This window comes from Megascapheus bottae, chromosome 3, assembly GCF_031878675.1.
Source record: "Megascapheus bottae isolate mThoBot1 chromosome 3, mThoBot2.hap1, whole genome shotgun sequence".
NCBI classification, from domain to species: domain Eukaryota; kingdom Metazoa; phylum Chordata; class Mammalia; order Rodentia; family Geomyidae; genus Megascapheus; species Megascapheus bottae.
In genome coordinates this window covers 75960029-75987934 of record NC_143511.1, presented here as the reverse complement: position 1 = coordinate 75987934, position 27906 = coordinate 75960029, and the positions used below count along the sequence as shown (strand labels likewise).

The 27906-nt window shown below is 39.5% G+C and overlaps 1 protein-coding gene across 8 annotated transcripts in view; it reads left to right on the top strand.

Moving 5' to 3' along the window:
- The window catches only part of Astn2 (astrotactin 2), an 854736-nt gene that overhangs the window by 353845 nt on the left and 472985 nt on the right, over positions 1–27906 (top strand). The gene's annotated exons all lie outside the window — the stretch shown is intronic.

The following is a 27906-nucleotide window of genomic DNA, read 5'->3' as shown; positions in this document are numbered from 1 at the left end:
AGAGAAGGGGGAGATGACTGCCTTCTTGTATACCAGATGCCTACGTAACCCAGTTATTGGGTGGAGACTTGAAGGAAGGGGCGGGGAGGGGAAATGGGGGCAGATATCTGATTAAGCATGTCTGCCCATGGCCCTACCACATAATTCTATTACATTAGATAAAAATAAGTAATAGAAGACCCAAGTCAAAGAAGACATTATTTTAAGCCCTAGATTATTAGAATTACATTAACTATTGCTTTTATTCTATAAGCGAGGATAAGTTTTGTTAAATTCAGGAAGAATTCACAGGAGAGTATAGAAAATAAATTAGTCAAGAGAAACTCCAGGTTCTTGCTTGTGCTTCTGGATCCTGCTCCAAGTTACAAATGCTCCCAAAAGGTATTTGCTAATTAAATGCATATTGCAGGCAAAATGAGTTTTGCTGGAATTTCCTACCTGTTCTGGAGAATATTCATATCTCCTTCCCTGTAACTGTATGTTATGCTTGTCTTCCATTTCACCTCTTATTTTCACCAATTCCAATGAATTCATGAGATGTTGTAGTCACCATGGTCATTAGCAAAGCATGGTACAAGGAAACGATGGAACTGCTTGCTACAGTGCCCTCTGGAAAAGCCCATTCTGTTTCTGTCCTCTGGCAGAGCATGTTTTGCCAAACATTGTGTGACATTACTACCTTTACTTTTTTATTGAAGTTTAGGATAAATAATCAACCAGGAGCATAACTTAGTGGTAGAGTGGTTCCCTAACATGCACGAAGCCCAGAATTTGATTCCTTATTACCACATATCCAGAAAAGCCGGAAGTGGTGCTGTGGCTCAAGTGGTAGAGCATTAACCTTGAGAAAGCCCAGGGATATTGCCCAGGTCTTGAGTTCATGCTCCAGAACTGGCAAGAAAGAAAAAAAAAGGATAAATAATATATCAAACATGATTCCAATGATGCAACTTAATATTGTTCACACTTTTAAAATGTATTTATCTTAATTTATTTGGAGATAAGTGTTTACCTATAAAACTGTCACTATTCTTGATGTCTTAAACACAACCATTATGTCTGAATATTTCCTCTCTCCTTTTTAAAAAAAATTTTGGCATGATATGAACATTTAATATAAGACAATACAGGAGTTCATCCAGCCAAAATCCATGATGTTCAGAACTTATACTCCTTATTTAGGGAAAGTTCATATTATGTTAATGCAACCCTTGGTTCTTTTCCCACTTCACCATAATGAACCAGCCTGCTTATTTATCAATTGGCATACAGTAAACTCATATTTCTTGGTTCATGTATGGTCACTTGATTTTCAGCTTTACCGATAGACTTTCTGGTTCATGCCTGTCAAATCACGTGTGCGTTATAAGCACAGGGAAGCATGTATCTATACAATAGCAAAGGAAGGCAGAAGCAGTCAATTCTATAGGCACAAACAGACAGGTAGGCATGGAGCTCAGGGCTGAGAATTCCCAGGACCTATGTGGCTGAAAATTCATGATGGAAAAATAGGAAGGATGAAGACTGTGTTGGAAAAAAAAAAAAACAAAGGAATTGAAAGTTCTGACCACTACAACTATAATCTATCGGTTAACACCTCTTGTCAGTAACTGTTTATTTTTATATCCTAAGGATATCCAATCTGATGAATATAACTGTAACGCCCTCTATACATCACACTGATAATAAAATAAAAATTTTGAAAAAGGACATCCAAGTTAAAAACTATGTATTTGTATACAAAAGGAAGTGGATCTGTAGGCAATTACTTATCAGAGTTACGGCAAGTTAGATTGAAGGCTGAAGTCCATTCCAGGATCTGGAACAATAACAGATGATATTTCTAATGTTTGTTCTGTCTGCTATGGACTACTGTAGCCAGTGAGTTACATCCACTTCCTGTACTTGTCTCTGCATCTGTAACTATCTGTACCTATTAGTTACAATAATAATAACCTGTGTTGCTTATTCTTTGCATGCCTCTCTCTCTGTATTGACAATAATTGCTTTATGGGAGTATTGTAAAGGACACAAACTCTTACTTTTCCAAGGACACCAAATTTTCCAATGTAATGTGGCTGGAAAAGAGTTAAATCAAAGGCTAAAAAGGCTACAGACTACCTTAATGGCCTGGTAAAGTAGACTAGATTGTGGTGAATTAAAAGTTTTCTTTCTTGGTACCTTTTTCTGACTTCTATCATAAATGCGCATTTTTGTAACTGCCTGTATACTTATCTGTCTATTTCTAGCAGTGAAATTTCTGTGAGAGGAGGAACTGTGTCTTTGGGGAGAAATCTTGTTGTTGCTGAAGGCAAATACAGGGCAGAACTTTTAATGATTCTAAGGGATTCATCTACTGTATTTCCAAGCAAAGAGGAAGCTCAGTTAAATAAAACTAAGGGCCAGACATAATGGCACATCTGTAATCTAGCAGTCAGAAGGAGGCTGAGCCAAGAAGATCACAAGTTCCTGGCCAGCCTGGACTACTACACAGTGAGCTCCTGCCCAAACAAGGTTTTAAATATACCCGAGCTTTGTTTCAAGCAAGCGTGAAGAGACACATGAGTACAGAAATAACTGTTGTGAAACACAGGTTTTATTCTTGTAGACTCTAGAAAAAGCATATACAATATACCAGGCTGGGCTGCAATGGCTCAGACACCAGGATCTATCCAGAGGCAGAAAAACTTGAAAAGTGGTTAACAGCTTGTATTATGGTCTTTTATACAAGGAAGGATGTGGCAGGGCAGGCAGGCTGTATAGGTTTAAGAATAGCTTGTTGGAATGCTCTAACTGGGCAATAGGGTTCAAGAGTCTAAGATACTGCCTAATTGCCTGGTCTCTAGTCCAGATTAGAAAGTCACAAGATACACAGGAGATCGTTGGATGTCTGGTTTCTAGACTGGCTAATGTGCATATGAAATGTGTGCTCCTGCTCCAATCTATTGCTCTCCCTCCCTAAGATTTAACTGGCCTCTGGGGAGGAAAGTTTCTCTACAAGAAGAGGCAAATATTAGAAGAATATGCAGAACACAAAATATAAGAAACAATAGTTAATTGAAAATAATTAATAGATCCTAGAGAGGTGATGAACAAGCCAGCACAGCCTTGGGACAATTAGCTCACTGGATCTCTTGTATTCGGCCCAATGGAATTCCCAGGACTTGTATGAGGCAACAACACAGTTAGGAATGTGTTCTTTCCAGTGAAATAAATTCAGCTTTGCATCTCAGTTCCACTTTGTAGTGACTGTCAATCATGAGTCAAGTAATTTCCCCAAGGTGCCTTTTTCTCTCCTCTGTAAAATGAGCATTGTTTGAGACTAATAAGTAGTACAAATGTGTAAAACGTGCATAGATGAGTGCCTAAAACAATGTACGTGCTCAGTAAATGGTAAAGTAGTGGTAACACTTGTTTGTTGAACAATTCATAGAGAAAGAGACTTCAGAAACTGAGACCTGATGGGGAAGGAAAATGGAGAAATCTCAATAGGTGTCCTTAGTGAGTGAAGAAGGGAGTGAATGATATTCCTGCCTTCAGCATAGAACAAGAAGTAAGTGTGTGTGTGTGTGTGTGTGTGCTCCCTCTGAATGAAAATGACCCCTCCCACACTTCAAGACCTTAGCACATGAAGATTCTCAACCTTCTGGACACCTGAAAGCATCCTGAGAGCGCCCACTTGAAGTCAGATGGGTGATGATCTGACAGCTCCCCGAGTGAAGGTTTCACAGACTCCCACGGCAGTAATTCTATATGACTGCTTTATTTCATGAGTGGAACAGGTCTCCAAAGGTGACAGATAAAAGAATTAGAATTTGCAAAGGGATAGCTTTCTGTAGGTGCAGAAAAGGATCAAGGAAAGAACAATCCTTTATCTGTTGTGGAAGAGGGGTTTCTAGCTCTGATTTCTAGTGCTTTCAGGCTATTATGTAGGGGGACAAGACAGAAGACAGAAAGTGAGGGTGATGACTTTGTTCCTGGAACCCTGCCATCAGTTGACATTGATATTTATAAATGTGTTGTATTCTATCATAAGTGCAGTCAACTAATACCGACAAAGATCCACATATTCGTATGTTTAGCTCATAATATAGGATTCTAAAGACCATTGGCTAGATTTTAAAAATAAATTATAATGAGATATGTCAGGATGATGCTAACTTGTCTCAAATAAATTGAACTCCATTTGAAGCCAGGTCTCCCAAGGACTCTCACCATGGCAGCTCTTATCCATTCTCTTCCTCCTTCAAGAGCTCTTAAGCTACCAAAAGCTAACCCATTTTGGGCCTTTCTTGGGAGACAGAACTCTCCAACCTAAAGCACTGAGCTGTCTGTGGTGCTGAAGAATTCGATGGGGTTGAGTAATGTGTCCTTCTGTCTTCAGGGAGAAAATGAATTCCGACCTTGTGTTCCTCTGTAGTTATGCTTGATGCTTAGGTCCCATTATAGGGAAAAGGTCAGTACTTGTCCAGAACCCAGCTGGCAAGAGCAATATAGACTGACATGAACTCTATCCAAGTTCTTGGCTCATCTCACACCTTCTCATTACCAGGATTCTTTAAAGCCACTAGTGGGTTTTTTTGCCCTGCCAAACCTACATTGAAGGGGTGAGACACATTTGCACAAGAATTAGCAACATCTCTCTACCCATTATCTATATACATTTGTGTGATGTCCTGAGCTAATGAATCAGACTATGAGGGTAGATCTCAGGTTATCACTTTTTAAAATTCCTTATTATTATTATTATTATCATCATCATCATCATCATCATCATCATCATAATATTATCTTTGAATGGTACAACGCAGTATATATAAGAACATGATACATCTTGATGGAGGTCATCCCTCTCAGTGTTCTCATCCAATCCTCTCCTATCTACCCTTTCCTTCAATTCTTCGTAACTTTGTAGGATATTGGGTTCTTGACCACGTTTACCCCCTTCTCTCTTTATTCGCCTACCTCTTTCATGTTGATCACACTACAATTCTTTCAAGTATCTGCTTCCTGGTGTTTTATTTTGCCGAACTTTGACTTTGCCTTTCTCAGGAATTACCTTATTTGAGATCTCCCTTGAATCTGTCGTATTTCAGCTCACAGAGGTACACTTGCATACCACCCAATGTATTTACTTTTGAGTTTGTAAGCTAAATCTAGCATGCATAAACATGGATCCCATGTGTCTCTAGGCCTGACTTAGTCAAGTAACATTATTTTTTTCCATTTCTTTGCAAATAGTACAGTATCATTCTTTCTCACGCATGAATAAAGTTCTATTTTGTATATATACCACATTTCCTTGATCAATTCATCCATGAGGGACACCTTGGCAGATTTCCTACCTTGGCGATGGTGAATAGTGCTGCAGTAGACATGTTTGTGCTGATGGCTTTCCTGTTTCCTAGTATGCCATCTTTTGAGTGAAGATCAAGGAATGCAATTATTGGAACATTGTGTGTGTGTGTGTGTGTGTGTGTGTGTGTGTGTGTGTGTGTGTGTGTATACCATTAATAGAGCTTGAACTCAGGGCCTCATACTGGTGCTTGGAAATTTTTTTTTCATTCTGATGCTCTATTACTTGAACCACACCCCCACTTCCAACTTTTTGCTGGTTATTTGGAGATTATATTCTCAAGGAATTTTCTTTTCTGCCCAGGTTACCTTTGAACTGCCATCCTCAGATCTTAGCCATCAGTATCAATATTTTTCATACAAATTCTAGACTGTCCTTTCACAGACTTTGGGAGATGTGTGGTATTAGTTTTCTACTGCTGTGACCAATACCTGAGAAAAACAACCTAATAGAGAAAAATGTATTGTGGTTCATGGTTTCAGTTCATGGCCAGCTGACATCATTGCTGTAAAATGCTAGATTACCATGGCAAGAAGAATATGACAGTGCAAAGTTGCTCACCTAATCATAGACAATAAGCAGGTGCTGAGGTGGGAGAAGGGATAGGGGAGTCAATGCCTCAATACAACTTATGTCCCTCAGTGACATAGTTCCTCCCACTGGGTATTACTTCTGAACGTTCCTCCCACTTCCTAGTAATAGACTCAAATTAAAGTATGGGTTAATCTACTCATTAGATTACAGTGATTCACTCAATGTCAGTCACTGGAGCTGTCAGTTGGAGACCAAGCCTTCAACACATGATCCTTTTAGGCATTACTTCATATCCAAACTACAACATACGTCAATATCTCTATACTGCTTTCCTTGTCAATAACAGACAATCCTCAAGACTGCTCAGTATTCTTAGCAGGGTCTTTGATAGGATAATGAATCCCTGCCATGTTTGACTTTTATGTCCTTTTAATGGACATGCTTGATAGCATAGCTCCAGTGATGACCTCACACCATTAAATAGAGTGGGAATGGCCTGCTGCTAAGGTTTGTGCCATATTAACCCTGATCACAGAGGTCTGGACCTCATCAGAATTTTCCATGCAGGTCTCATACCTGGTATTGGTTAATGTTAAAAGCTTACTTTGGCTAAGGTATTAGTTCTTACATCCTCTAAGGTCCTAATGTAAGACAGAACATATTCATCAGTATTATAGGCCAGTAATAGAGACAGCATTTAGGAGAATAGTTGCCCAGATTAAGTGGGTGAGATAGTACTGCTCTAGTACAGGCAGGGGACAGTATACCTAGAATTTCCTCCTTTGTTCTGGGAATTGCTGCACAGTGGAGCCTCTTCAGAGGAATTGTATATAGCTAATAACCTCTTATGGAATAAAGAGAAGAAAATCACTTTAAAAGCATGATTGATGTGGTGACACATGCCTGTAATCCAAGCAACTTGAGGGGTAGAGGTCCAATGGATCATGGTTGCAGTCAAGCCCAGACAAAAAGTGAGACTCCATCTTAATAAGTGAACTAGATGTGATGCTTCACATATGTGATCATGACCCCAGTGGGAGGCACAGTTAAGAGAATCATTGTCTGAGGCAGAAGCCTGGGAAAACATGCAGGAAAAAACATCCAAGTAAAGTAAAAAGAGTTGATGTGGCTCAAATGTTAGATTACCTGCTTAACAAGTGTGAGACTCTGAGTTCATTACTATATCAATTAAATTAAATTATAATAAAGCCAAAAGTTGAAAAAATCTGCACAGACACAAGAGGTGAAACTAAAAAAGTTTTTAGCAATCTGCACATCTACTAGCAAATATTTTACATACATGTCTCCACTAAACTCTCATAGCAAAATTTGAATCATGTTTTAATGTCCTTACTTTGAATGCATAAAGAATAGGGCTTAAAGCGAAGAGGAAAGAATGGGAAAGAATACTTACAAACTATTTATCTGACAAGAAGATAATATCCAAGAATACACAAGAAAAACTTAAAAGAAAAATAAAACTCTAATAATACGTTAAAATGGACAGTAGATTGAAATTGAAGTTTCTCAAAAGAAGACATTCAGTGGCCCAATGGCAACCAATGGGAAGACATGCCGACCAACCTCTAATCATCAGGGAAATGCAAATCAAAACATCCATGTGAGAACACCTCACTCCAGTTACAAAGACTATTATCAGAAAGATTTCAAATGATAGTAAGTGCTTTTGAGGCAGCAGAGAAAAGAAGCCTTAAATGCTGATGATGAGAATGTAAATTAGGACAGATATTGTGAAAAAACCTGGATGGAGCTTCCTCAAGAAATTACAAATGAACTTGCAAATTCAGTGGTTCCACTCCTAGGAAATGAGCCAGATACAGTATATTGAAGAGACAATTTCCATTTTGTTTGTTGCATCACAATTCACAATATTAAAGCAATGGATATTTTCTTTGTTTCCACACTAAGATGGGTAAGTAAAGGAAATATAGCAAGCATACACAATGGATTAGTAGGTAGCATGAAAAAGGATGAAATGTTTTCATGTGCAACAACTTGAATAGAACTGGAGGCCATTGTGTTCACTGAAGTAAGACAGGGACAAAAAGATACCAAATACTACATTATCTCTTTCCTGTATAGAATATGAAGTAGTTGGCCATAGCAAAACAAAGAGTACAATAGTGATTTCTGGACTGGAAGGAGAGTTGAAAGGAAGGAGATGTGAAGCAAGATTGGTCAAGGGATAAGAAGTTATACCTCAATGAAATAAATAAGTTTCTGGTGTTCTGCTGAATGGCTGCATGATATCATGACTGTAAGAAAAACTTTTTAAAGATTTTTACAAAAAAATGATAAATGTTTGAGGGGATAAATAGGCTTATCCTGAATTGAACAATATAATGTATAAGTATCTCAGAACATTACAATGGCATCCTACTAATAGGTATACTTTTAGATATCATTTAGAGATAAGTTTAAATAAACTTATCTGCTTAAGAGCAGATAAGTGGTTTAGCCAGGTTAATTCACAGAAATGAAGCAATGTGAACACTTAAGTGTACCTGGACCCAAATCCAACATCCAGAACAGTAACCATAATAATTATTCTTTGTCTTGGAAAGGCCAGGCTGGTGGCCTTGGAAAGGGAAATGTGAGCTGTATGGGCAGTGGCAGAAGATGGAGACTTTGTCTGGGACTGTCTTCCTTGATGACTATTTGACTTTGTGCTAGTTGTTTCAACTTTCTAAGCTTCAGTTTCATTATCTATAAGTAGGAGATAATAGCAATACTTACCTCATAGAGTTATTGTGCAGAATAAGTGAAATAATGCTCATAAAGCTTTTAGCTCAGTACCTAAGACCTAGTAATGGCTCCATAAATCACATAAATGTTAGCACTTGCGATAATATTTTCTTAATATTGGAAGGGGGTCATTGCAAGATAATGAGTTCCCCATCATCGAGAACCTCCAGAGAATAGATGGTCACATTCCTTGGATGCTACAGAAGAGAAGAGACGGAATGGCTCTGGCTTAAGTATATGTTATTTAGATCTAGATTTATTTCATCTAAATCTAAAGACTTAAAAGGAATTTTTTCAGACTTTCAGAATATTGTTTATTGCTTCATTTCTGTTTACCAAATAGTCTTCGATTAAGTTCAATAACAGATTAAGTACATCTTAATGAATTTCACTTAGTGAGTTCAAGCCATGATTATTATCACCTAAAAATGTAATCATTGCTGAGTACTGGAGAATCATGCTTGTAATCCTTACAATTCAAGAGTCTGAAATCTGAGGATGCTGGGCAGGAAAGTCTAAGAGATTCTTCTTTCCACGTAAACATCAAAATATCAGCAGTGGGGATGGGGCTCAAGTGGTAGAGTGCCAGTTTTTTTTGGTTGTTTTTTGTGCATTTTTTTTGCCAATCCTTGGGACTGAACTCAGGGCCTGAGCACTGTCCTTGGGCTTTCCTCAAGCCTAGTGCTGTACCACTTGAGCCACAGCTACACTTCCGGCTTTCCTATGTATGTGGTACCGAGGAATCTAACCCGGGACTTTGTGCATGCTAAGTAGGCAAACACTCTACCACTCGGTCAAACTCCCAGCCCAGTTTTGAAGGGAGGACAATGCCCAGGCATGGAATTCATACCTTACTATCAACACAAAAGAAATTCATGTCAAGCCTTTTCATTCAAGTTAACTTAAACTACTAGTCTCATCTTTCTAGTTGAATTAAGATGGATTTCAGTTTTCTCTGTCCTCTAGAAAGAATCCTAGATTTTTTCCTAGGTTCTTGACACTAGGAAATGATCAAATATAAATGTCACTGTGTTCGAGTACCCTACTTTATTAACATGCAAGAGATGTGGCTGATTTGAGCACAAATTTGTTTACAGTAAATCTTGTCTTCATTTATTTGCATCCACCCTTACTTCTTGTCATTCAACTCAGGAGACAAAGGTAAAATATGGCTTTTTGCTTTTAATGAAAAACAAGGACCGTAATTGGCCATATGGCTAGTTGACACTGATTTGAATATATGGAATGTGTGTTTTCATTATTAGAAGAGAGAATTACACCACACTGCCACTGGCATCTTAGCCAGAAGTGGTCAAGAAATTTATTTTAAAAAGTAGTTCTTTGAATATCTGCTTACTGAAACTATCCCAGGCTTTGTTTTAAAACGTTTGGAGCTGATCACAGATCAGTGAACTTGTTGCAGTACATTGAAGGTTGGAAGTACTGCACAATGTGGCCTTTTCCTCCCCCTTCCTTAATTCATTTGCACAGAGTTGATGCTGATGAGGCAAGTAGGCTTTCTTGCTTTTTATCTGATGCTTTCCATACTTTTTTTTCTGTATTATCCTTCACTAGAAGTACTCTTCCTCCTTTCCATATTGCAATACCTTATTGCCAAGGAAGGACTTAGTTTCATTTTTCCTTTCTTCATAAAACCTTCAATACATCACCCAGTGATAATCTCTCTTCCCTTGAATATTGTATACAATTGTACTTCTGTCATTCCATTGGCTTCACAAGTTACCTCTCATTACAGTATTTGTAGGTCACTGAAATAACTTTTAAACAAAGAACTGGCTTCTTCAATTGCATTGTTTCCCACAGCACTGTGCCTATTATTTTTCTGAGTTGCTTTTTAAGCTTATATTTACTGTGCTTACTTGCCTGGCTTACTACTTGTTCCATGCCTCCAAACAAGTTTTTGCTAGTTATATTGGAGCTAGCGTCTTGTGGACTTTTCTTCCTGAAATGGCCTTAAACATTGATCCTCTGGGTCTCATTCTCCTAAGTAGCTAAGATTATGCACATGAACGACTGGAACCTAGCTAAAATTGAAATTGTACAGTGAAAAGTTTTACTATGTTGTATCTTTCCCTCCTCCCCTCCCCAGAAATGATTGAATGACTTCTATAGTTTGTTGTAATAACTGAGGGTAGATTCCTCCTTGCCCTCTGTCCTGATCTCTTTTTTATTTTTTGAGAAATAACATAGTAAATTAAGAACAACAATCACATGTAATACAATTACATGTATTATATGGCTCTTGTTTCCATATCCTGAAGGTCCTTTCATTTAGCCTCATCCTGTATGGCCTTATGTACCTAGGGTTTGATCTATTGTAATCCTCTGCTAGGAGAGTCCTAGGTGTGTACTGCTTATTACAAATGAGGGAAACCATTGAGCCTATGTTCCTTTGGGTCTGGCTTATTCACTTAATATGATTTTTTTCAAGTCTTTCAATTTCCTTACAAATGGGGCGATGTCGTTCTTTCTGATGGCAGCATAGAATTCCATTGTGTATAAATACCACATCTTGTTGATCCAGTCATCTACTGTGGGGCATCTGGATTGGTTCTTTATCTTTGCTATGGTAAATAGTCTGTATTGGTTTCTTAAGTGTTCTTTGTTGCTGTCTGCTACAGCACAAAAGTATCTCTGGAGAGACCCACTGCTTAAGAACTTCTCTCTGCATTCTTAATTTCTCCCATTTATTGAATTGTTATTGGCTCTTTTCTGTCATATCCAAAACATTGTCAAATCCTTTACTAATTATTCTCTTTCAGCACCTATCCTTTTCTTTATAGAACTTTAATCTATTCATCATTACATTCTTATCAAATTAATACTAGTCACTCTCACTAGATGACAATATTCACAAGATGAGACATCATAGCTGCTTGTTTTCTATAATTGTATTCATCACCTAGGACAGTGTCTAAAAAATGTTCATACCCACACTCATACACACACACACACACACACACACACACACACACACACACACACACACACAGTATTTGAGTATTTGTTAAATGAGGGAAATTTGATTATAACGGGTAGATTCAGATTTCTTCCGGGGCAAGGACTACAGGGAATTAATGCTCTCAGCTACTATCATACCTAATGAAAGTCTGTAGGCAGACAATAAATTATGCCTGTAAAAAAATGTAGAGTGGGAGGAAAGTGGGGCTGCTAGGTGAACCCAGATGCCCTAAGAAGAGGCATTCAGGAGGATATAACAAGAAATCTGAGGGTATCCCTTCCTCTATAATTTCCTTCCCACAGGGGTTTGTTCCCATCCCCAAAGATAAGAAACTCCAATTATACTCATGTTACTCCTCCACTGCCAACATGAAACAAAACTTCATCCCAGGAAGAAGGAAGAAGGGAAAATACAAATTGAGCTGAGGATTCAGAAAAATGCCTGTGGGCAAGGCAGCAATGAAATACCAATAAACCATATTAATATGCTGAAACCAGGAAAAATAGTTTGAACTCCAACCCAGACTTAATAACTATACGTGAGAGAGTACCGAGACAAGGCAAGGCTGGGTTTCAGACAGAATTAAAATGAGATCTGTAATGAAACTGGTAATATAATTATAAACTGTGAGAACTTTTTTTTCCTTTTCCTTCTTCTTGTACTTAATTAATATCTTGCCCAGCAACCTATCAGGCTGGTTGCAGAATGCTGTGGATAGCCAGGAGAGTGGGCTCCAGTTGTTTTCTTGTTATTGTTTGTTTGTTTGTTTGCTATGTGTTAGGCAAGTCCAAATCCACAAAACTGTAGACGATTAAAAGAATGCAAGCCTTTTATAATAACTGATTCTCAGGTTCAATAAGGCAAGAGGCATAGAGGAGAAAACCCCCCAGGAAGTTATTCCAAGAGGCTGCATCTGTTCATGCTTTTATAGATATCACCAAAGCCAGTGGGATTGAGATTTCTTAATGGCATTCTGTGCTAAGATGTTAGCTTGGCTTCCAACCAGAGTGAATTGTTACTAATTCCTCTCTTTAACCAAAGAGATAACCGAGTTTGACATCTAAAATTGGAGACTAATTTCTGTGTTTTGATAGCAAGTTCAGTCCAAAAATATGTTCCTGGAAACTAGGGGCAGAAGATAGCTGTAAAGGCAAGTGGAACTCAATTTCCTCTCATTAGTGATTGCATTCTGTTGTGAGCAGGAGGCCACCATGCCTTTTAGATGGAGACCATAGAGTGCAAGTCCAGTGTTTGATGAGATGAAGCTCAAGTCCACAGAGTTAAATGTTCAACTATTTGGGGGTTTGATGCTTTCAAAGTGGTGTAGGATTGGGACACTGTGTCAGTGCATGTGAAATATGAGTTCTAGAGCCAAGTCTGCTTTCTACTTCTATGACCTTAGTTGAATATATTAAAACATCTCTCTGAGCCAGGTGTTAGTGGCTTATGCCCGTAATCCTAGCTCCTCGGGAGGCTAAGATCTGAGGACCATGGTTCAAAGCCAACTCTGGGAAAGAAAGTGAGTCTCTTATATCCAATTAATCATCAGGAAACCAGAAATGGCTCTGTGGTTCAAAGTGGTAAAAAGCTAGCTTTGACAAGAAAAAGCTCAGGGACTGTGCTCAGGTACCGAGTTCAAGTCATATGATTGACAAAATATGCCTCTGAGTAAGGGTATCAATGTATGTGAAATAATGCACCTTCTATCTGGTGAATATAATGTAACCCTTCTATTAATTACAATAAAATATATGAAAAAATATGCCTCTGAATTCCTATTGCCTATACAAAAAATAATGTTACCTCCCCCAGCCTTAGGAAAGTATTGACAAGCTGCTATGTCTGTATGTACTTTTCAACCATAGGAATGTCTACAATTGAGAAAGTTGTGATTTCTCTTAGTATTTATTCATAGCTTTATTATTTATAAAGACAACATAAGTGTTGGGTTAAGGTCTTAGTGCATAAAGCTAGGCAAGCAAAAGAACCTCGTTAAAGAGATTGAACTCTGTTAGCCAGAATAAAGAAACCAAATATTAAAAATTTATTACTAATACTCTTCCTTAGAACTGTCTGTTTTCCCCTTTCATTCTCTACTTTATCCAAGCCTTCCTATTGCTAACAAATATTTGCTTCTTTTCTCTTTGATCTGCTGAAGTATTTGGAATACAGAGATGGTGAAACCCAATGGTTAAGTCTGGGCCTCGTGGCTCACACCTATAATTCTAGTTGAGAGTTGAAGCCAGTTCATGCAGCAGAGTTCATGAGAATCTTATCTTCAATTAACCACCAAAAGGCCAGAAGTAAAGAAGCTGTGGCTAAAGCAGTAGAGGGCTACTTCTGATTTAAAAAACAAAACAAAACAAAAACCAGTCCCTGAATTAAAAACCACAGGACACACACACACACACACACACACACACACACACACACACACACACACACACACACACACACCCTCTGTTCTCTCCTAGCTGTATGACAAGTAAAAAATGAAGTGCAGGATTTATCATAATATTTCATTGGGCAGTGTACATGGCTCTAGGCAGCCAGGCACCATATTCTAAGACCAGTGTGTGCTAAGGAGACAAGGCCTTGAGACATGCTTGCTGAGCTAGGTCTTATAGCTGCTGTTCACCTGGAGGTGGGTTGTGGTTGGCCACTGGCTTCCCTCACTGGTGCCTGGACACCTTCTGCTGCACAGACCTGTGGGAGAATCTTCCCATTAGTGCAATCCCAACAGCACTCCTGACTGGAAACACTGACAGAACTGTGCCACAGATAATACTTGTGCTAAGAAATTTGCAAGGAATTGCCCCCATTTAATCCCATTATTTCATGAAGCTGGCACTGTGATTATTTTTATTTTAAAAAACAGATGAGGCGGGGAACGTGGCTTAGTGGTAGCATGCTTGCCTAGCATGTGTGAAGCTCTGGGTTCAATTCCATAGTACCACATAAGCAGAAAAAGCTAGAAGTGGTGCTATGATTTAAGTGGTAGTGCTCTGCCTTGGACACAAAGAAACTCAGGCACAAAATTTATGCCCTGAGTTCCAGCCCCAGGACTAGCTACATAAATAAATGAATAAAGGACATATAAGAGTTTCAAAGTCATGTGAACCCACTTCAGTGTCACACGGTCAAGAAGGGATTGATCAGAACTATTTCAACTTAGTTAGTCCCCACAGGTCATGAGAAGTGGGAGTGTAGTGAACAAAATCACGTCTGGCTTTTCTGGGAATTCACCATAACTTTGGGCAAATGTCAACTACTCTGTCCCTCAGTTTCCTCATTGTAGACCATAGGTGAGAACCAAGACACCACTTAGAACCTCTCCCTGCCTTGCAGCTTCTTAAGAGTAGAGGGAGAAATGCTGGGGTAAAAACTCGGTGGGCCATGATGTGAAATAAGCCAGGCCCAGACAGAAAAATACATGTTCTCAATGTGGAGAAGCTAAACATAGTTCACCTCATGGAGGTGGAGGGAGGAAGAATGGTCACTGTGTCTATGAAGGGAAGGAAGTGACAGGATAGAAAGCCATGTAATAGTGGCCAAAATATAATTAGGTAGCATAGTAAAATTCTGGCACTTTCTACCAAACTAGGATTTTTTTTTTGCCAGTCCTAGAGCTTGAACTCAGGCCCTGAGCACTATCCTTAGGCTTTCTTAGGGCTAGAGTGCTTCCACTTGAGTCACAGCAACATTTATGGCTTTTTCTATATATGTGATACTGAGAAATTGAATCTGGGTCTTCATGCACACTAGGAAAGCACTCTACCACTAGGCCAAACCGGTAACTATAATAAACAATTATTTGCTGGTGTTTTTACAACTACCTGAAGAGACAATGTTGGGGTCCCCAATACAAAGACATGATAAGCAGGTAAGGTTGGAGGGTTTGCTACTTGTTCTGATTTGTCCATTGTCCTTTTCTTAAGTGTCAAAATATCACATGAATATTTCTTGATGGATGAGACCTCCCGTTAATGCCACGTTACTGTCCCCATTACTCTCTGCTTAGTGGTGTAGGTCAATCTGCTACTAGCAGCTCTTGAATAAGGATACTGGGAACAGAGGCAGCTGAACAAACTTTCCACATCCCACAACTTGCCATTTGTAGAAAGCTTAGAAGGATCACAGCCAAGCTTCTGCAGGGACTGCAACCTCCCAAGGCTGTCTGGATGAAAAAGAAAGTATTGGAAAGCTCAGGCTTTGGTTAGAAAGATATATCCCCATCCCTAGCTCTCAGACCCAGATGCCACGGGACCTTGAATGTGTCCTGTTGCCAGCCAGAGTATGAGCAGAGGAAAATGCATTGTATTCTGGGGGGAAATGATAAGATGGGAGGAATAATTAAAACTTTTGCATCCCTGCTCACCCTTCCCAGTCCTGGTATTCAGCAAAGGCTTGCTATTTTGATTTCTTCCCCCAAATGTCCCTCTGGATTATCTAAGCCAAATATATCTGCAGCTGCACAGCCTTGGGGTTTCCAGAAGATGTTGGCAACTTTCTGAATCTCTGTGAACAACATGGGTGTTTCAACCTCAGCTGCAGCGGTCCCCGAGGCCCTGGTCACCGTGAATTCTCTCTGGATTCTCCCTTCTCTCTGCTTCAACTATGGCTTGAATTTGAACCTTGTGCATGAGTCCATGATTCCTGATTTTAAGCTGACATTTGCAGAGTGTCTGCCCCAGAGCCAGAAATCAAATTCTGTGACACCCTCAGATGCAGTTAGCATTAGAGATAGGTGAGGTGGTGGGAGGAACATGATATTTAGAAGCAGAATGCTTCAAGTTCCAATCTATAAACTTCTCCTTACTAATGATGGATGTTGGATGAACCATCCGTTTCTCTGATCCACCCATCATCCCGTCAATAAAAATAAAGCCTTAAGCTCATCTTTCATAGGGTAGTTGCAAGGATAAGACATAGAATGTTATAAAAATAACCAGGTATAGATAGATGGTCAGCAAAAGCTAATCACATCCTCACATGTCTCATTCCTGCTGTTTCAGTTATGGAAAGCCAGGGTACCAGTGGCTCATTCCTATAACTTTAACTACTGAGAAGGCTGAGATCTGAGGATGATGATTCAAAGCCATCCCAGGCAGGAAAGTCCTTAAGACTCTTATCTCCAATTGACCACCAAAAAGCCAGAAATGGGCTGTGTCTCTAATGGTAGAATGCTATCCTTACCAAAAGAAAAAAAGGGAAAAAAAGATGTTCATTGCAACACTATTTACCATAGCAAAGATATGGAACCAACCTAGATGCCCCTCAGTAGATGATTGGATCAAGAAGATGTGGAATTTATACACAACGAAATTCTATGCTGCCATCAGAAAGAATGACATTGCCCAATTTGTAAGGAAATTGAAAGACTTGGAAAAAAATCATATTAAGTGAAGTAAGCCAAACCCAAAGGAACATAGGCTCAATGGTTTCCCTCATTTGTAAATTTAGTACAAATCTAGGACCCTCCTGACATAGGATTACAATAGCACAAAATGTAGGTATATAAGGTCATATAGGATGAGACTAAATGAAAGGATCTCTAGGATATGAAACAAGATCTTTATCTTGTGTGATTGTTGTTCTTCATGTACTGTTATTTCTCTTCTCTATTGTTGCCCTTTGGTTAATCTCATATTGTTATAGTATCTAACTTTGTTACCTGGCATATTGTATATATGCTTATTTGTTTATTTGAAATAGGAAATGGAAGGGGGGGAAAAGATGAGGGAAGGGGGTGGAGGGAAGGAAATGGGGACAAAAACATGAGAAGGACTATCAATGTGTGTGAAGTAATGCACTCTTTTTCTGGAAAATATAACTGTAACCCGTCTATTCATCACAATAAAAAAGAAAGATTTAAAAAAAGTTTAGGGAAGGCCCTGAGTTTAAGCCCAGTGATCAGCATAAAATATAAATCAATTAATTTGAAATGAATTTCAAAGTTATGGCAGCAGGACAGGAAGACTCCGTTCAATGGTAGGTTATGACCTGAAGACAGAAAGTACACAACATGAGGCTGTGTGGTTGCCAGAAAAGTCTAGGCTGTTTCCACTGGGCAAATATGAATGAGGTTTGGGGTAAATTTTTCCTCATCCTACTTGAAAGTGGATGACAAGGATCGAGAGCACATATTTTGCCCTTATGTTGGCAATACATTCAATGAGTGAAGACAAGGACTTCCAGATAAAGAGAATGGCATGCATGAAAACGATGCAAAAGAGAGTACAGAGACCTGGGACTCCATGAGATGTTGAATGGAACTCAGGGGCGGACCATCCAGAAGGGGAAGCATCCCTCTCTCTCTCTCTCTCAATCTCTCTCTCTCTCCCTCTGTGTGTGTGTGTGTGTGTGTGTGTGTGTGTGTGAGCGCGCGAATATGAGTGTGTGTGTGTGTGTGTGTGTGTGTATTGGATTTTCTTTGATTTAATTATTTTTAGAAATTTAAAATTTTATTTTTTTATTTTTAATTATTTTAAGAAATTTAAAATCCTGATTCCTCAGGAGGCTCAGATCTGAGGATCACTGTTCCAAGCAAACCCAATTTGAAAAATACAAGACTTTCCAGTTATCTAGCAAAAAAAAAAAGATTCAGAAGTGGAGATGTGACTCAGGTGGGAGAACACCATCTTTCAGTTCAAGCCTTCTCACAGAAAACTAAAAACAAGAGTTCATAATTTTGAAACTTGAGTGCAGAGCCTGGAACATATTAGCCAAGCATTCTGCCTCCACTCTTGTGTTGTGCTTTCATCCTGGAAGTGGGTGCTTATTGTAGCACCACTGAAGGATTTTATTTTTTAAAGGAGTATTGGAGTTGCCATTGTTTTTGTCAAAGTCAATGAAATTGGATAATTTAGAATTCACGCCGTAGGAGTGAGACACATCTTGGTTCAATTCTGGTCTCTATGCATTCATAGCCTACTCATGTCACAAATATTACCTCACCCACCTGGCTTATTCCTCCGTCTGTAGAGTTGTAAGAATGAGAGGAGTGAAGTTCTGTATTTAGCAGGATACTCGAAAGTGCTTTGTGATAATCACATCATGTCATCATCTCATCATCATCATCATCATCATCATCATCATCGTCACCACTCCCACTGATATAAGTCGGTCCTCCCTGAACATTTTCCTTTTCTTGCACTCAGTAAATATTTGCAGGATTTTGTTTACTGTGTAATTTGTTTAAGACCAGGATATAAAAATCATACTCCCTGGGTTTAAAATCTTGAGTCTGAATATTCCCAATTATGTAGATTCTCAGCCTCTGTTTGTGCATCGGTGATGGGGGGACAGCATGGTAAACCACCTTTAAAGGACAATCTTGCCTGGTGCATATTTAATACTCAGTATGTCATAATCCTTTCCAGTGCTACTTGAAGCCTCTTCAGGGCACACAGATGTCTGATCAGGATGTTAGCAATGAGACTGAAGATAAAGAGATTCCCTTCTCAGCTGAAATCAAGAAAATGTAGCAGTTGACTATAGTTAAGAGGCTTAGTTGGGACAAAATTGACAGAGGATATCTCATGCTCCTCCTGGTAGCCCCAAGCAGCTGACCCCAGACCATAAGGTGTCAAGACCAAGAGAAGAGGGATCTAGATGGGATAACCTGCCTTTTTAAGAGTTGTGAGAGGCCAGGAGCATGGCCTACTGGTAGAGTGCTTGCCTAGCATGCACGAAGACCCGGGTTCAATTCCTCAGTACCATTATAGAAAAAGCCGGAAGTGGTTAGCTTTGAGGAAAGCCCAAGGACCATGCTCAGGCTTTGAGTCTGAGCCCCAGGACTAACAAAAAAAAGAAGTTGTAAGATATGATAGTGAAGAGCTAAAGTCCATAGCATCAAACCCTAATCTGGCTTTATCTTTGGAAATAGGAGGATGCCAGTGCTCTAAAATTCAGACTGTTATCATGAGACTGAATGATGGTTGTGAACTGCAGAGGCCTGGAGGATGGCAAGCACTTTCAAGTACTATCTGTCATGTCAATTCTGTTCATGCACGATCTTCTAGATAACAAATCAAGAGTCCAGAAGCCTATCTCTTGGCTACATTTGTGGGAAAGACGACAAGGGTGGGGTGAGAAGAGGAGGAAGAAGGGAGGATAGAGGAGATCTCAGGCAATGTCTCACCTCTCTATTTAGGACAGGATGGACCACAAGCAGAATGATAGTGTGTGACACCCACATAACATGCCAATATGAACCTCGAGTGTGAAACTTAAGGGATGGCTATTCATTGCAAAAATTCCAATGTAGCATTCACGTGCTCAGTACTAGACTTAGAAGCATGAGCCAGGGGACTTGGGGATGAAAGCTGGTGTCATATTTGAGATATGTAATCAATTAAAAAGTGGGACCTTCACAGGGAGAGCATGGGCACAGAGGTGAAGGCTCTCAGTGGGCTTATTGCCAGGAAGCTAGCTTGGCGGTGTTCTAAATCATAGTCTGTTAGAGCTGGAAACTATTTCCAGCTATCTCTCAGCCTGTTCCACACTGAAAGCATCTCACACCACATCCATTCACGTAATGGATGTTTTCAGCAGGCCCAGATTCCCCTGTGCTCCTTGGCAAATCCTTTTCCTTTGTACAACCCCTGCCCTGGCCGTAACACCTGTCTCTTAGTGCTTCAGCACTCAGTTCGGTTGTGACCATATGACATTGGAAAGGAGATGAGTGTCTCTGCTCTGAGCTCCCAAAAGTCCTTGTGTGTTTTCATCTCAACCTTGATGATGCTCTGTTGTAGCATGCTGTCGTCTCTTGACCAAATGGTGCACTCCTTGCAGGAACATTTAATAACTTCCACATTCGGTCAGACTATCCAATGCAAGAGTGAAGCTCAGCATATGAAGATCTATTCTTCACTGGAGAAAAATACAAACAGCAACAGCAAGAAACCTATGCAAGCCAAGTAGCTCATGCTTGTAGTTCTAGCGACATGATGACATGGAAGACTGAGAATGGGAGGCTGGTGATTTGAAGATATTATGCAAAATGTTCAAGAGACATCATCCCAGCCAATGAAAGGCTAGATATGGTGGCATGATGGCATCCAGATATCAGGAAAGTATGAGGATAATGCTCCAAATTGGCCTTGGACAAAAGTGAGACCTTAATAAAAATAATGAAAGCAACAGGCTTAGAGAACGGACCTGTTCAGTCAAGAGTGAGGCCTTGAGGTCAAACACCAGTACCAACAACATCAAAACCAAAAAAGTTCATAAAACAATTCTGAACTCTTTAGTCATGTTACTGGTATTATTATCTTACAGAGTTATTTTAAAACCCCCACATTAGGTCACCTCATTTAGCAATTAAGTAGACTTCTTAAAACTAGCCTTGAGCCCAGTAAACATGTTTCCAGAACTCCATGAAAATCAGGGCAGAAAGAGATGGTTGTTATTAACAAAATGGATCTCAGAAGATCCATGAGGATCTTCCACAATCTATGGAACATTAAAAATATAGGTTTGAAGCTGGGCACTGGTGGGTCACACCTGTAATCCTAACTACTCAGAAGGCTAAGATATGAGGATCTGAGATCTTGAAACCAGTACAGGCAGGAAAGTCTGTAAGACTCTTATCTCCAATTAATAACCAAAAGGCCAGACATGGAGCTGTGACTCAAGTGGTAGAGCACCAGTCTTAAAGACAGAATCCAGACCCTGGGTTCAAGCCCAAAGAAAGGGAGAAAAGGAGAAAGGGAGAAAGGAAGGAAGGAAGGAAGGAAGGAAGGAAGGAAGGAAGGAAGGAAGGAAGGAAGGAAGGAAGGTTGGCTTTCCAAACTCAACATGAAGGTATCATGTTGGAATTTGGAACTCTTCAGTCCCTTTTTCAGTCCTATCCTTCCCCCTTCCCCAAAACAACTCATGACTAGAATGCCAACAAACATAATCTTAGGTAATTAAAACAACAGATAAAAGTCATTTCTTTTTTTTTTTTTTTTTGCCGGTCCTGGGCTTGAGCTCAGGGCCTGAGCACTGGCCTTGGACTTTCTCAAGGCTAGAGCTCTACCACTTCAGCCTCAGCACCACTTCCGGCTTTTTTCTATGTATGTGGTACCGAGGAATCGAACCCGGGTCTTCATGCATGCTAGGCAAGCACTCTACCACTAGGCCAAACTCCTGGCCCATAAATAAAAGTCATTTCTGAGGTGCTAGGTGGTGTATTAGGTGTTATCTACATGACCCTATTTCATCTTGATAGAATGTTTGCCTAGTGAATACATGTGTATTTAGTCTATTGTTACCCCCTGTTGTCTGGAGAGTTAGGGGTATCTCAGACTCACCTCTATGTATGTGTCTCAAAACAGTCTCTCTGGTGTTAGTCCTTCAGTCCCTGACTCATAGCATTCCTTCAGCAAGCTAACTCACCCTTCTGGTGACAGTATTAGGCTTGTAATTTGAAGTGAATAAGCATACCCCATAACTTGAGTGTTTGCTGTATCAGAGGATGAATAAATTCCAAAGATGGAATTTCAGGCAATGGGTATTTAGGAGTAAGTTTCCAAACAACTGCCCTTCTGCGTTGCTATAGAAAAATGCAACTTGGGGAATCTCAGAGTATTTCGCTGTAATGGAAATAAGTCCAAAAGAAGCACACTAGCCACTAATGGTCCTTTATGCCTTGGGATACTGACCATGATTATTTCTCAGAAGTGATCTTTAATTGTTTCATCTAAAAGGTATGCATCTTCTTCGCTCAGACTGTCTCTGCACAGAGGCTGGTGAATTGGATCCAGCTATTAGTAGCACTTAGTAATTTCCTCTGAGTCTTGCTGGCTGAAGCACCAGGCTTGGAACAACTTTTAATTTTGTTTTTAATTAAATTTCAGTTGTTTCAAATCACTCACTTTTAATGCCATTTCTCTGCGGTCCTTAGAGGCACCAGGAGCCGTGTGTTCTTGTTTATGCACAATCTGATGCGGCCATATCTGTGGCATGGCTAAAGACTGACTCCTGGCTGAGCTCCAGAGCAGGAGCAGGCAATTAGGAAAGTAGAAATGAGTCATAGAACAAGGCTTTTGTTTGTGTTGTGATATCCAAGGCTAATATGTAGCTTTAAGCAGGAGCTTTGGTTATTGTATTTTTTTTCTAGACCATATTTGAACAAGGAAACATTCTCTGTTATTCACAATGGGATTATCAAATATGTGTAGGTAGTAATAGCCAGTGAATACTAACATTTAGTAGGCATTTATTATGTGTCAGGTAGTGTTTTAAACACTTTGCATAGATTGCCTCATTTACATTAAAAGTGAGTAATTTGAAACAACAGAAATTTAATTTACATATATTACCTCCCACATTTCTGTGAGATCATTATCCACATTTTTATGGCTGAAGAACTGAAGCCCATGTAACTGGATTGTTAGTGCTTGGCTAGTTAGGGACAGAACAGCAAAAACATGAATACTGGCTCCCTCTCTTCCTATTTCATTCATTAAATGCCATACTGCTCTCCCTCACCCCCTTTCACTTTCACTCTTTTTCTCACTCACTTTTTCTCTTTATCTCTCCCTCTCATTCTTACTGTAAGGCATCATTATGTAAATGAATTTAATGACAAGGAAGATAGTGAGTTGATTGGTTCTTTGGAAAATTGAAATGATCTTAGTTTGGTTTGGCTTTTTTTTTTTTAACCAGTCCGGGCTTAAGCTCAGGGCTTGAGCACTGTCCTTGGATTTTTCTCAGAGCTAGAACTCTACCACTTGAGCCTCAGCACCACTTCCGGCTTTTTTCTATGTATGTGGTCCCAAGGAATCGAACCCAGGTCTTCATGCATGCTAGGCAAGCACTCTACCACTAGACCAAACTCCTGGCCCTGATTTGGCTTTTTTATAGGACCTCTGTTAATGCCTGTTCCTGTAGTGTCTGTCATGAGCATATACTTGGCAGCTTATTATCTAAATATCATCCTCTTATTAGTGAACAGAGTTAGCATCTCAGAAAGGATAACTGAGTTTGAAAGCAATATGAACCAAATGTCCTTCATATTCTTTAGCTTCTCTAACATCATTTTCTAGACTCTTTGCTTTGAGTGAAAACAGAGATCAATCTGGTTTTTTTTGTCTCAGAAATTGATAGACCATGTTTGTTTTACACTGCACACCAGGGCAAGAAATGGGAGGAGGGAGAGGGAAAAAGGGGGTAGACAAAAGAAGAGGCTGTTGAATATTCACAGTAGTTTCTTACTTTCTCTGGAGAACTTCTTCATATTTGTAATCATGGTTGTATCGGTGCATTTACTTCCTTAATGCCATCTTCCATTCAACATTACACATTCCATGGCCAAGTGTTATATGGCTCATTTATTACCTGTCCAATGCACAGCTGAACAAAAGAATGGGTGCACAAGTGTTGTTCAGTGAACGTGTGTTGACTGTATGAATAAATGCACTCGGATGTCAAACGAAATACCCAACTTTTGAGAAGGAAGGTCACAGGAAATGAAATACAGAACCTGGAGAGGGAACTTCAGGATTGTTTTCAGGGTTCTGTTCACCTTGAACTGAATACTTCTTTACTTCCTCTTCTTCTTCTCATCTGGACCAGGGGGAGGATATTGACCTCTAGAATATCCATATATACATGCAGACTACAATGGAATCAAAGACCAACCACTCTCCAAGTCATTTCCACTCATGGCATTAAAATGATTCTTGTGGTTTTCCTTATCTTTTTCAAATGAAGAAAGTGAATCGCAGTGAGCGTAGTAAGTTTGTCCAAGGGCACAGATCTATGGAGCAGAGCCTCCAAGATCTCCAGCGTATCTTCCTGGAACATCAGCGATATTGGATATAAGTTGCTATGCAATATTATAAATATTAAACAGAGATGCCCTGCTGTTATGGCCCATAAGCCTCAGGGAAGATTTAAAGCACCATCAGAAATCATTAGGTGGGAACTTGGAGCTTTGTTTTGTTTTCATTGGATAACATCTGATTTAGTACTCTTCAGGTGTTGGGCTGAAAAGATTCATTGTCACTCTGTCCCTTCATTTACAATGCTTTACTAGCCACATGCCAATTGACAAACATTGTACTAAGAAATGCCCACTCACAGATAAGTTAGATGTGGATTCTTCTACTGGAAAAATAAATCCCTTTTTATGGAGAGAAGCTGCCAGCAGGCCCCCAACCTCTACTCATGGAATGTATGAAGTGTGTGCTGGCTTCAGTTCATCAAGAGTGATTGTGAAGGAGAAAGATGTATACACAAGGCCAAGAGGACAGAATGACAGGCCACTTCCAGCTGAATAGAAGTGTGCCTTCAGCTGGCTGGGTGAGGGTGGCCATGGCCCATCTGAGTTATAATCCAGGATACGTCAGGAAATGGGGACATTAGTTCCTAAGGACATAAATCACTGCTGTCTGTCTTGTCCCTGTTGTAAAGGAGGGCATATAGCTAGGGGCAAAGAAATAAACAACTAGCAAACTTAGTCACCTACTATGTGTATCTATCTATGCGTCTGTCTGTCTGTCTGTCTGTCTGTCTGTCTATCCTTCTGTCATCTAAACAATTATCTGTATATCTATCTATATATTTATCATATCTGTCTTTGGCCTATCTGACTATCTGTCTGCCCATCCATCCATCCTGCCCCTTATTCCTTTGCAAGCCTTCAAAGTTGGTAATACGGTAGTAATAGGATAATCACCAGTATCATAAAATTATAAAAATTAATGTTGAGCCTACCCTCTTTTGCATTTCAAATCCGTCTCTCTTGAGCTGATGACTCTTTTGGGATTATTCTTCTGGCACTTTTACACATACATATACACATACTACCGAGATAGAAAGAGAGAGGAAAGGAGGGAGAGAGAAAGAAGTGTTATTTTATGTATATTTGTTGCAAACTCAAGAAAGAGGCAACTTGCTTTCCTCCTGAAAGATGGCCATTCCAATGTGCCATTTAACACAATAGTAAGAGTAGGGAGATGTTAATGTCCCATTTTATGGAGAAAGGACACCTGGGCTCACAAAATAAGGTAACGGCCATAGGGTCCATAAGATGATAAATGGCAAAGCTTGGCTTCCAGTCATCTTGTCTGGCTCTGAAGCCTGGATCTTTCAGGCTATTCTCTAATAACCCCTTCCGAAAAACAAATGGCGACAGTCAGTCTCCATAGAAATATGGGCCTCAGCCACTCTGTTCCCTATTTGAGACATGGGGTCTTCATTAGCTCGTCAAATAAAAGGCTTACTATTTCTTTCCTTACTTTTTATAAAATTCATCGTAGGATTTGGCAGGTGAAAGGCTGATTCCTGAAAATGCTACCATGTGACTAAGTCACAGATTTCCTTTATTATATTCCTCTAGGCACCAATATTATGTATTTAGGCAGCTGTTCTCGTCTGTGCCAGACACTGAAATCTATTCCATCAACATGATCATTAAACCTCTGTTCTTTAGAAGCCTTGCCCCATGTAGTTCTTTGTGGCATCATAAAACAATTAGATTTAGGTTTAGCATTAATTTGAATTATTGTCCAGCTTCCAGAAAATATCTCCTGGTAATGTCATGAGGATGTATTACATCTTTTGAGATATTAAATATTGAATTACAATATTATATCACCTTCTTTCCTCTCCTCTCTCCCTGGCCCCCTCCATTAGCAACTTTATTATTTATATTTTTTGATTTATGTCTTATTTTTATAATTTTTATTGTAATCAATAGAAGGGTTACATTATATTCACCAGATAGAAGATGCATAACTTCACAAACACTGATACCCTTTCTCATGACATGATCCCCATTACTCTCCCCCCCGCCCCCCCTGCTTATCTTGATTCCCCCCTTCCCTATCCAATTTCAAATAACCAATTAAGCACATATAAAATATATCAGATAACAAGGTGAAAAATTGTAACAATATGAGATAACCAAGGGATGGCAAAGGAGATGAGAGATAACATAGTACATTAAGGTCAACAGTCACTCATTATATGGCTTTCGTTTCCTTATCCAGGAGGTACTTACATTTAGTGTCTTACTGTTTGGCCTAATGTCTCTAGATTTTGTTCTATTGCAAATCTCTGCTAGGAGAGCCCAAGGTTTCTACTGATTATGACAAATGAGGGAGACTGTTGGGCCTATGTTCCTTTGAGTCTGGCTTACTTCACTTAATATGATTTTTTCTAAGTCTTTCCATTTCCTAACAAATGGGGCGATGTCATTCTTTCTGACAGCATCATAGAATTCCATTGTGTATAAATACCACATCTTGTTGATCCACTCATCAACTGAGGGACATCTGGGTTGGTTCCATATCTTTGCTAGGGTAAATAATGCTATCACAGGGAGGCAAAGTTGGTTCAACATATGCAAATCAATATAATTCAACACATCAACAGGAGTAAGGACAAAAATCACATGATTGTCTCAATAGATGCAGAAAAGGCATTTGACAAGATCCAACACCCGTTTATGATAAAAGCTCTGGAGAAACTAGGAATCCATGGAACATTCCTCAGTGTAATAGTGTAATAAAGGCTGTGTATGACAAACCCACAGCTAGTATTATACTTAATGGTGAAAAGCTAAAGCCATTCCTTCTAAAATCAGGAATGAGACAAGGATGCCCACTCTCTCCACTCCTCTTTAACATAGTTCTAGAATTCCTAGCCAGAGTAATAAGGCAAGAAGCAAGCATAAAGGGGATCCAAATAGGGAAAGAGGAAGTGAAACTTTCCCTCTTTGCAGATGACATGATTCTGTATTTAAAGAACCCTACAGACTCCACTCCCAAGCTCCTTGAGCTGATTCAAAACTTTGGAAAGGTAGCAGGGTATAAAATTAACCCTCAAAAATCAACTGCTTTCCTCTATGCCAACAGTGAGAGGATCAAGGCAACAATCAGGAAAGCAACTCCTTTTGCAGTAGCCTCAAAGAAAATAAAGTGCCTAGGAATTATCTTAACTAAGAATGTAAAGGACCTTTTTGATGAAAACTTTAAAATCCTGAAAAAGGAAATTAAAGCAGAACTGAGGAAATGGAAAAAACCTCCCATGCTCCTGGATTGGAAGAATCAACATCATGAAAATGACAATCTTGCCAAGGGCTATCTACAAATTCAATGCAATACCCATTAATATCCCAATGTCATTCTTTAAAGAAATAGAAGAGGCAATCAATTAGCAACTTTAGGACCCAGTAAGGGCCCTGTATATACAGGGCAACCACTGAACCTAGTCTTTGCTTCTCACTATAAGTCCAGGTCCAGGTAGTTATAAACTCTCAATCTTCTTACCA